Genomic DNA, 10,898 nt, shown 5'->3' with positions numbered 1-10,898 from the left:
TAAAAATGCGCACTAAGCCATACAATGTTAATACCTTTTCAGAGGTATGAACATTGTATGTTAATGTTAGTGTTATTAACATACAATGTTAATACCTTTGCAAAGAGTGTAATACTTTTGGTGTGCCTGTTTGTGTGATTGTTAGAAGAATTATATGAAGAGTAAATACAAGTCTAGAGCTATGCTTAAGACCGAATCGTTTCTCGGTTGTTAATGTCAAATTAAACATTACAAATAAACATTAAAAACGTGGATACATCTGTAACGTTTATTTGTAATTTCAACAAGTACATTACAAATGAACATTAAAGATATGGACACATTTTTAATGTTTATTTGTAATCAAGTACATTACAAATGAACATTACAAATATGTACATATTTGTAAAGTATATTTGTAATTTCAACAAATACATTACAAATAAACATTACAAATATGGACACATTTCTAATGTTTATCTGTAAATTCAACAAGTACATCACTCGTAAAAGACAGTACAACGTATGATTTTCAAATTATTTGTAAAATGTGGGCATTCGATTTTTACTTTTCTGTAAAAGAAAACTGCTGTGCCGCTTTGTCTGTCCGTCCGCACTTTTTTTCTGTCCGCCCTCAGATCTTAAAAACTGCTGAGGCTAGAGGGCTGCAAATTGGTATGTTGATCATCCACCCTCCAATCATCAAGCATACCAAATTACAGCCCCCTAGCCTCAGTAGTTTTTATTTTACCTAAAATTAAATTTAGTCGTAATCGTGCCTCTGGCAACGATATAGGATAGGCCACCACCGGCCGGTGGTTAAAGTTTCATGGGCCGCGGCTCATACAACATTATACCGAGACCACCGAAAGATAGATCTGTTTTCGGTGGCCTTGAACATCCGCTGTAGCGGCTGTACAGAAAATTCAGTTGCGCCGAAACAACTTCGGCGTATATTTTACTTGTTCTGTTTGTGCCTCAGATATGCATGGAATATACCCCATGTTTGCACTTACCGTCGTCCAATCCGGGCGGCCCCGACTTAGCACAGTCTCCTGTATAAGTATATAGATTCTTATAAATGCTTTGGGACGGTACATAACGCCCCCAGGGCCGGGACTTGCTGTCTCGCCCTATTCTCATAATTATTAGTATTGTAATTTTTCGCGGTAGAGTTTACACAGATTCCCAAATATTATTATAAAATAGTGACTTACATCATGAACTGATTATTATTATTATTATTATTATTATTATTATTATTACTGCTACTACTATTATTATTATTTTTATTATTACTGCTACTACTACTATTATTATTATTATTATTATTATTATTATTATTATTATTATTATTATTATTATTATTATATTGCCTTTTTAATTAGTACTTTTACGGTCATTGTTGCTGATGTTATTAGTAATATTTCTTTGAAAGCCACTCTGGATTCTTTATATACGTGCATACATCATACATACATACATACATACATACATACATACATACATATGCACATTATATATATGTATGTATGTGTATATATATACTTGTATATATCTTCATTAAATATATCCATAATATACATATATATACGCATATACAAATATCTTGTTTATCCATAAAAAACTGTAGTAATTCCAAAGCATCCAAAACTCTCCCCGGTAAATACCTTTGAATTGCATCTCATTAAGTAAAAAAAAAAAAAAAAACACTCCATCCTATTCAGTCCCTAACATTATTGCATGTTTTTAAAGTCGATTACTGGGAATCGCTGCCATTAATCACCGTTGTTTTGATATTTAGATATTATCCATTATCCCTTTTTCTATTTATTTTTGAGACTCGTGGATAAATATGGCTCAAGGCGCCACCAACCATCCGTTTTAGAAAGACGTGACGCCACATATACTCTTCTTTAACATAGGCGGGTTGATGATGACGGGATGTTTATAAAATATGTTGACCTCCGTCCATATGCTAGAAGTAATGTCCTGCATTAGCATAAGTTTGTATGGGTTTTAGATATATATATATATATATATATATATATATATATATATATATATATATATATATATATATATATATATATATATACATTCATGATATGTCTAAATATACCCTCGTCTCTACGGCGACATATCAAGTTTTTATTTATTATTTCTTTACCTGTTTGTTTGTTTTGTTTGCGCATACTTAGCGGTATTTCTATTGCACAGCTCTCTCTCTCTCTCTCTCTCTCTCTCTCTCTCTCTCTCTCTCTCTCTCTCTCTCATTGGTAAATAGTAGGGGATTATGTTTATAGTTGTTTATGCTTGTCATTATTTGTCATTTACGTAATTGTAGTATGCTGTTTATTATTATTATTATTATATTATTATTATTATTATTATTATTATCCCTGTATGCGAATTGAACCAACAATGCTAGATAAGAAATTATATATCATATATAATTAAAAATATTTCTAAGGACATTCAAACAAAGAAAGCAGATTTACCAATACACGTGAACAAGCGTTTAGTCAAAGAAATCCTAAAAGCAATGATAACATCAAAGTGCTTGCACACACACACATTCGTCACCCTTCCGGTTCATAAACTTTTTGACCAACTGACGGAGGGGGCGTGTGCTTGCGTGATCAGTCTCGGAACGAACGCACGGATGCATGTACGTACGACCCGTCTTATTTATGGAATTCTCAGGCAAGGTGGACAGTGACCAATCTATAAGCCAGCAAAATGCCCCCTCCCCCCCGCAAGAAGTGGAAGCACCAAAGGAAGAGAGAAAGAGAGAGAGAGAGAGAGAGAGAGAGAGAGAGAGAGCGCGATCAGAAGAAGTTTGCCGACAAGAGATTCCTTCTCAGTCAGTCAGTCAGCGGCCCAGACTAGACGGGCCAGAGAGAGCTACGTCAACCGCTCAGTGTTGCTTCAGACAGTGTCGAGAAAGGGTGTGCCGCTCCTCGCGTCCCATTGAACCCTGTAAGCGTGTTATGGCCACCGCATGTGATCTGTGTGAAATCGTATTATTTATTTCTCTTTGGAAATTATCCATCTCGTGGTTATTCATAACGAAGTGGTGACAGTGTCTGTGAATATGTTTCGGTCTTTACAAGTGTTTTTTTGATGTATCTCCCCCGTGGTTTTTAATATCACGAGGTATCATAATATACAGTATTTTTTGACAGGCGTCGTGGTTTTACGATTCAAGGTTTGACATCTTGAACTCTCTCACGGCAATTAAATTATTATGGAGAACACATGTTTTCGTAATTTATTTATACTTTTTTGCTTGTGGCAATTTACGCAGCCCTGTTTCCTTGAGGTTTTGAGTGTGATGTCAAGGTATTCTATGATAGACTACCGGTATTGGCCATTTGTAACTTTGTATTACATTTGCCCACTATTTAAAAGAATGAATTGAAATGTATATGTATATTTATTTAATTATTTTTCGTTGCAATCTTTTGGATTATTTTTAAAATGCTACCAGGCTGCATGATCATACTATTTTTATAAGCTAGGCAAAAGGTTAACCTGTGCAGGTTAGGCCTAGGCTTATGTGGAGGTGAGTTGCAACTTTTAACTGCCAAATTTAAGTTTTCAAGTTTTCACGTCAATTTATGTGTAGATTTTCCATAATTCTTCCTTTTAAATTATCGTAAACCTCACAGTTTTGTTAGTGTTGAGTTTTAAAAATGAATTTTTACAAGGAACTTTACGGTATCTTTAGGCGTTTTAAAGATAATTTTAAGGAATTAGGCTAAACTTGATCCTATACTTTTATAGTTGCCGAAGTTAGGTAATGTACGATTAGTTTTTTAATTATCAATGTGTTTTTGCCTTTTTGGTAGAGGTTATGCTGTTGTAGGAATATCCCCTTAAAACTCCTAGAATATTATTGTATGAATAAAAGAAAAACAATAATCGTATAAGCCTAGTCTCTGTGTGAACGCACATAGGCCTACGCAGTATTCGGAAATTGGTCAGGGTCGGCCGTGTTATTTAGATTCACTTCAGAGGAGGAGGAGGAGGAAAATGAAATTGAAATACCAACATGCCAATGGTTATCTCGTGGGCTAATTGGGAGTCGTTAAGAGTGACAATTAGACTGGGTTGGGAAGGATACAGGCCGCTCCCCTATGGGATGCTGACAAGGATTTATTCGTTTGTTATTGGCTCATAACAGTATATGTGATCTGGAAGTATGCTTTTTTAACTACGTTCCTAAGTTCACGAAGATGCGACAGATAAAAAATAAGATGTTCTAATAATATGAAGATAGGTTAATTATTATTATTATTATTATTATTATTATTCAGAAGATGAGCCCTATCCATATGGAACAAGCCCATCACAGGGGCCACTGACTTGACATTCAAGCTTCCAAAGAATATTATGGTGTTCAATAAGAAGTAAGAGAAAGTAAAGGGAAATACAGAAAGACGAGATCACACTTATTAAAAAAAATAATAAATAGATAAAAATGTTTTAAAATGCAAGGAGAATAGCGTTAGGATGGTGTTCAATAGGAAGCAAGAGAAAGTAAAGGGAAATACAGAAAGAAGAGATCTCACTTATTAAAAAGAAAAAAATAGTAAACAAATAAATATAAAAATATATTAAAATGCTAGGAGAATAGCATTGGGGTAATAATGTATTGTGTCTTCGCTCGAACTTTTGAAGTTCCAATTGCACGACTCCTCAGGGTGACTGTTCCATAGTCCAGCGGTGTGAGGAATTAAGGACCTCTGGAACTGAGGAGTTAGACAATTATGAGGCAAAAACTAACAAACCTGCTCTTAAAACAGGTCAAATGTATCCGAAAATCCGGATCAAAAGAAGCCTTTAATTGTTTTTACGAGTATATATATACACACATATATATAAATGTAACTTGTATATTTTCAGCTTGCTTGGTTAGTTCAAAGCAGTAAGGGTTAGGTATTTCAGAAGATCTTGGTGACGCCAAGCATTACGACCGGAGGGTGTACCCCTATGTGTTTGCATTTTAAAGATGATATGGCAGTCGAAAGAGTTACCATAAAAAATAGCTTGTAACATTAAGTAACGTTATTAGCCTACATTACCGTGGAAAATTTTAGTGAGTATTCAGTTTATGATAATCAGTTTTAAACAAATATTGCTGTCTGTGTAGTAATTATTTTGAAAGATAAATGCAAAACTTCAAATTTCACATGATAGGGACTGGAAAGTTACATATGGACTCGTCATGGACGGCAGAGACCATTTATTGAATCGGCAGCATAGCAAAACATAGTCGTATGCAATAGTGATAGCAGTGGAATGTTATAGCAGTGGGCTTTATGGGGCAATGGACGATAAAGGCAGCATGTAATGGTACGCCATGTCTGTAGGAGTAAATGTTATAGGCTGTTTTTAGGTCAAAGGGATACAGGAAAATGTTACAGCTGGACTGCGTGGAATATGGAAGAATTGGCGTCCCTTGTTTTTTCTTTCTTATTTTTCAGGCTTCGACACGGGTATGAAACTTCATCCTAGTAATGTTTATTGAAAGAATCTCTCAACTACACCGATAAATTGTTTTTTGTCATAAAGGTTTCGTATCATTCTCATATATTTAATAAGAGTAATGGTGGTGAAAGGCATTAATTGCACCAAGCATGAGGATTTGTAGCTGACGGAGATGATTGTTAATCATCGGATGATAAGCTCGTTGTTGAAGAACGTTGGCTGTCACAAAGAAAGAGGAGCCGGAAGGTCCACCATGTCATTTCCAATACGTATTTCTTTTGTCACATCTCCGTTACTTACAGCTTCCACTTAGCTAGACTTATGACTTTTTTTCAGTCATGCATCGGTTTAACTTCATTTTATATCAGCTTACTGGATTTATTTTAAAATTGCAAAAGGCTGGTAAATATTTGCTTTAAACTCCAGTTAACATAACTATCATCTCTTATGAATTGTTCAAGAAGTGAAAGGTAGGTTGGTAGAAGGTGTAGTTGGTTAGGTAGGCTGCCATTGTGCGAACAAATGATCATGTGAAGTTGAGAATGCATACCTCACCAGGTCTTCTTCTACTGTTGTAGACTTAAAGTACTTATCTTTTTTCCGCGCATGCATACTCAAGAGTCGTGTAGGCCTATGCTTACATTTTGTTATCTAGGTTAGCCTGTTGTGGTTATAAGGTGCTAGGCATTTTCATTTTTATTACTAGAGGAAATTTTTAACGTACTTTGGGAAAATTTCCTGTATTTTAAAGTAAAAGGCGTAGATTGATGATAAGTTAGTAAATGCGAGCGTTGTTTGGATCATTCTGCATAGTTTTCGGTTGATAATTATTCAAGAAGGAGGACAGAAGAATTATGTACCGTATAATAGACCTACATCTTTATTTTGAACACAGTTACCTAGTTTGATGTGTGTTTGTGTAGTAAACGAGGTAGCCTATGCATTATTTGAAATTATGTGAGGCATTTTTCGCAACAGTTGCATCCACGATTCAACTGTAGTGGATATTAAAGTGGCCACTTTGTTTTTTTTTTGGGGGGGGAGGGGTTGGGAGGGCGAGGTGTGACTGTTGGTTGAAAAAATAATTTACATTTGCTAAAGGTATAGGATGTCGATGGAAATGTAACAGATAGCCTGTAAAGAATGTTTTTTGCCAAGAACGACGGACCATTTTTCCCGCAGATGGCATACTGTCATCCCCCCCTGCCCCGTTTTTTTAGGGAGAATCAAATTTGGTCCATCCGGTTGGCCAAATGTATTTTTCAGTTGCAGTTTATTGTTTTAAAAATTTTTTCTTTTTTGTTTTTGTTTTTGAAATGTCCTTTGAGTTTTTGCTTCACAAACGTCACGTATTTGCTAAATATTTAGGGAGAGGTTTGCTAGGTAAGGTTTGTAATAATTAAATATTATAGGATTGGGGCAAATTTTGCCCAAGACAAATACAGTAGCCTATGTGGTTGCAGCCTAAGAAGATATGCATAAAAGAAATTGTGACACAGAAGATACGTACGGGAATTAGGCTAGATTCCATTTTTACTGTTGAATATTCAACCAACTTTTTGCAGATATGTTTACGTGATTTGGCTGCTTGCATACATGAACGTATACAATAATAGGCCTATGTTGGTTTTAACTACTGAGCCATTATCCACTTTTGAAAGCTAGTAATTGAGGGTTATATTTGTATATGTGTGGATCGTTAAAATAGGCCTAGTCGTATTATTTACAACGACGCATTTATGTCTTGCTTTTGTTTAAACGTAGGCTGCAATTACAGCATCCTCGCAATTACGTTAATGACGCAACCGCCTGTGACCCAGTTGTTGAGACCCCAAGCGTTGATTTTCATCAACCAATCTTCTGTGTAACGTTTGGTAACTACACATAAATGGGGGAGACGTATTGTGTATTGTGGTTGACAGGCGCTGGACAGGGAGGGGCTGGGCTGACCCGTTGCAGGCTTCACCTCGAGAGTTCTGATGTGGGTTGACCACCAAAGGATTTCAAATTAATATAGAAGTGCCATCCTGCTACGCTGTCAATGCAAATGGTTGTTTAGTGCTTATTATACGGGCATTAAGGATCATCCCGTTTCGAACGCAAGATCGTGGCGAGGCCTCTGCGGTTTTGTATGTGTCTGTGTTTGGTGTTCACAGCAAAAATTGCGTCGATTTGTACTTACAGCCGTACGATTTTGCCCTATAGGCCTAGATATGTCTTTAATGTTGTTACATCGATTTATAATTACACACTTTGATTTTGCCCTGTAATGAAAATTGCAACACTTCTGTAGGCCTAGATATCTGTCTTTAATGTTTCAGTTACATCAATTTATAATTACACACTTTGATTTTGCTCTAATGAAAGTTACAACACCTTCTGTAGGCCAAGGTGTTCGTCTTTAATGTTTCAAGGAATAATTTATAATCGCAGACATTAGTAGAATTGTTTTCACATTCGCTGCACAGTTGACGGTATCCAGTTACTTGGTAGTCTGAAAAGTCCCAGTTCATTTGTCTTTTTTTTTTTTCCTGCAAGGCTTAGGCCTAAACCTGGTCTCGCTCAATTAATTTAATCTGGGGAATTTAAAAGCTTTCCTATAAATAGGCTATTGCCGTGGAAAGTTTTAATGGGTTAGAGTCTGGTTTCTAATTGAAATCCCCCTTTTTTATGATTAGCAACATTTTGCCTACGTAGCCTACTCAGTACACACGGCATAAGATCTAAAACTGTGTAGGCCTATATGTCAGCATACATTTATGAACGAGTTAAATTAGCCTGTCCTTGTTTTCATGGTGCATGGTTTGATATTTGGGGATTCAAGGTTAGGTGAATGCTGATGTTATCATCGCCTTCAACGCCTTGTTCACTTACGTCTAGATGTATGAGTTAAAAAAAATGTTCGAGGTGTCTCGCAATTTATAGATAGAATCACGGACAAATGTTGAGCTATGTTGCATAATGGGTAGAGGACGAACACTGAACTCCCCTTCCTCTACCCTTCCCTTCCCAACCCTACCCTACCCATCCCCACCCTTTCCTCGTGTCGCCCATAGCTGGAAGGTAATTGTGTGGGCGGGCCGTTGTCTCTCGAGTCTTATTTGTCTGCCTGCATGGCTGTCCGGAGCGTCACCCGCGGTGGTCACACCTTCGGGCGGAGTTTGCTCCGAGAAGAGTCATTCCAGGCGCGATTATTCGTATAACCGCGGCCTTATTGCTCGGGGCGGGGGGATTGACGCCTCCTGGTCGAGCAGAATTTGTGGAAAAGTCGTATTTTGTGATGTAAGAGTAATGTGCGATAGTTTATGGCGGCAGACTACGTAAAATTAATCAGTCCACCATATAATTATGTGTGTGTAAATATTTAATGATAAAAAGGCCTCTAAAAACACTATATACACGTTGGAATAATTTATTTCAGATACTTCTTCTGTATCCCTGCCCACTAGTGAAAAGTATATAATATATATACATATATGTATGTATGTATATATATTATATATACATACATATATATCTATATATGTGTGCGTGTGTGTCAAGATTAGTTAATTTTGAAGCAACTTGGGATTAGATTAGTCACAGCAGTTTGAGTCACATTACTTACGTAATGTATTTTGCTAAGATGAGATGTATCTTTACCCTCGCATCTTTTTCTAAGTAGTTTCGAGTGAGTGTATGCATAAATTCCCGCAGGAAATGCTAAACTGCAAGTGTGTTCTCGTAGATAAGCCCACCATTAAAATTGCTTGTCAATCAGGAGCTGGGAACTGTCTCCCTTCATCTCTCCCCCTTCGCCTCTCCACCCCCCCTGTCCTCTCATTCCCACCCTCCCATGCCATCCCCACCGTAACTCAGAAGTGGAAGCTTGGAAGTGTAACAAAACAAACTCGATAAGATGTAGCCTTTTTCTAAAAAGGGAAGGGTGGGCTGGTGGGGGTAGCCCTTTAGGGCCGAGTTAAGTTCGAACAAAAGTGAGGCTGTGAAAGGGAGAATAAACCGCTCGAATTCATTCTTAAGGGATATAGGTAGGATTAGGCGTTAAGTTCCTTAGAAAGAAAGAAAAAAGATAGAGAGAGAGTGAGAGAGAAGGAAAAGGTTGAATGAAAAGATTCCCGGGCGCACAACCTTCAGGGTGACAGAAAAAGATTGATGAACTTATTGTTAAAGCAACAAAGAAATCCAGGTTTGGCTCAAGAGCGGAAGGAGAGAGGGAGAGAGAAAGAGAGAATGGGAAGAAATGGGAATGGGGCGGTTTTGGGAATAAAGTAAGACGAAGAAGGATTGAGGGGGAGGATGAGGAAGAGGAGAAGAAGAAGAAGAAGGGGTTAAAGGCTTTGGAGAAGAGGAAAGCCTTCCTCTCACAAAAAAAGAAGCAGTGAAATAAATGGGTTGATTTTTGGTGGCAAATAATGATAGGATGGAAATTCGAGAGGAAATTTTTGATTTGATGGAGAATCAGAGGGAGAAGGAAGTTTATATGACGCGAAGAATGACTTGACGTCAAATGGGAAATTGTTAGGAGGAGATGGTGACAAAAAGTATAAGCGAAAAGGAGTTGTATTGGAAAAAGTGTGTAAGGGGAAACAGATAAAGGGGTAGGTAGGTAGGTAGGGAGGTTTATGTAGGAAAAAAAAGCAAGGGAAATTAATGATCTCCAGGGAGGGAAAGGAAATGAATGGGTATAATGGAAAAAGAAGTGATAAATAGAGACCCGCCCTGAAAAGAGTTCCGTATTGTTCATCTCCGGTGGCCTTTGTAATAAGCGTAAGTCTCCCGTTTATGAACGATCGATGGGAAAGGCTGAAAAGACACGACAAGAATGCTTCGTTGATGTCGCCTTGTCGACGATCGTTTGATGATGATGATGATGATGGTGTTTTTCATTTGTTCTGTCGAAATGTGTTGTGTATTTGTGTGTGTGTGTTTGAGAGAGAGAGAGAGAGAGAGAGAGAGAGAGAGAGAGAGAGAAACTAACCATTTTCATCAATAAAGGTGTATAAAAAAGTTACGAGTATAGCCTATAGAAATGTAACAGGAAAAGAAAAACTACAGAGAGAGAGAGAGAGAGAGAGAGAGAGAGAGAAAGAGAGAGAGAGAAAGAAACCATCTTCATTAATAAAGGTTTATAAAAATAATTACAGAGTATATAGAAATGTAATAGGACTACAGAGAGAGAGAGAGAGAGAGAGAGAGAGAGAGAGAGAGAGAGAGAGAGAGAGAGAGAGAAACTAACCATCTTCATTAATAAAGATATATAAAAATAATTACGAGTATATAGAAATGTAATAGGACAAGAAAAACTACAGAGAGAGAGAGAGAGAGAGAGAGAGAGAGAGAGAGAGAGAGAGAGAGAGAAACTAACCATCTTCATTAATAAAGGTGTATAAAAAATTACGAGTATATAGAAATGTAACAGGAAA

At 37.0% G+C, this 10,898-nt stretch overlaps 1 protein-coding gene across 1 annotated transcript in view; it reads left to right on the top strand.

Annotated features, from left to right (window-relative positions):
* The first annotated feature begins 2,844 nt into the window (after positions 1-2,844).
* LOC136825766 (tyrosine-protein kinase transmembrane receptor Ror-like) overlaps positions 2,845-10,898 on the top strand; it is an 803,750-nt gene continuing 795,696 nt past the window's right edge. Inside the window, exon 1 of the mRNA XM_067082612.1 lies at positions 2,845-2,961. The gene's annotated coding sequence lies outside the window, so the exon portion shown is untranslated. The remainder of the gene's footprint in view (positions 2,962-10,898) is intronic.

Source organism: Macrobrachium rosenbergii, chromosome 39 (assembly GCF_040412425.1).
Source record: "Macrobrachium rosenbergii isolate ZJJX-2024 chromosome 39, ASM4041242v1, whole genome shotgun sequence".
NCBI classification, from domain to species: domain Eukaryota; kingdom Metazoa; phylum Arthropoda; class Malacostraca; order Decapoda; family Palaemonidae; genus Macrobrachium; species Macrobrachium rosenbergii.
This window is presented reverse-complemented; position numbering and strand designations above follow the sequence as displayed.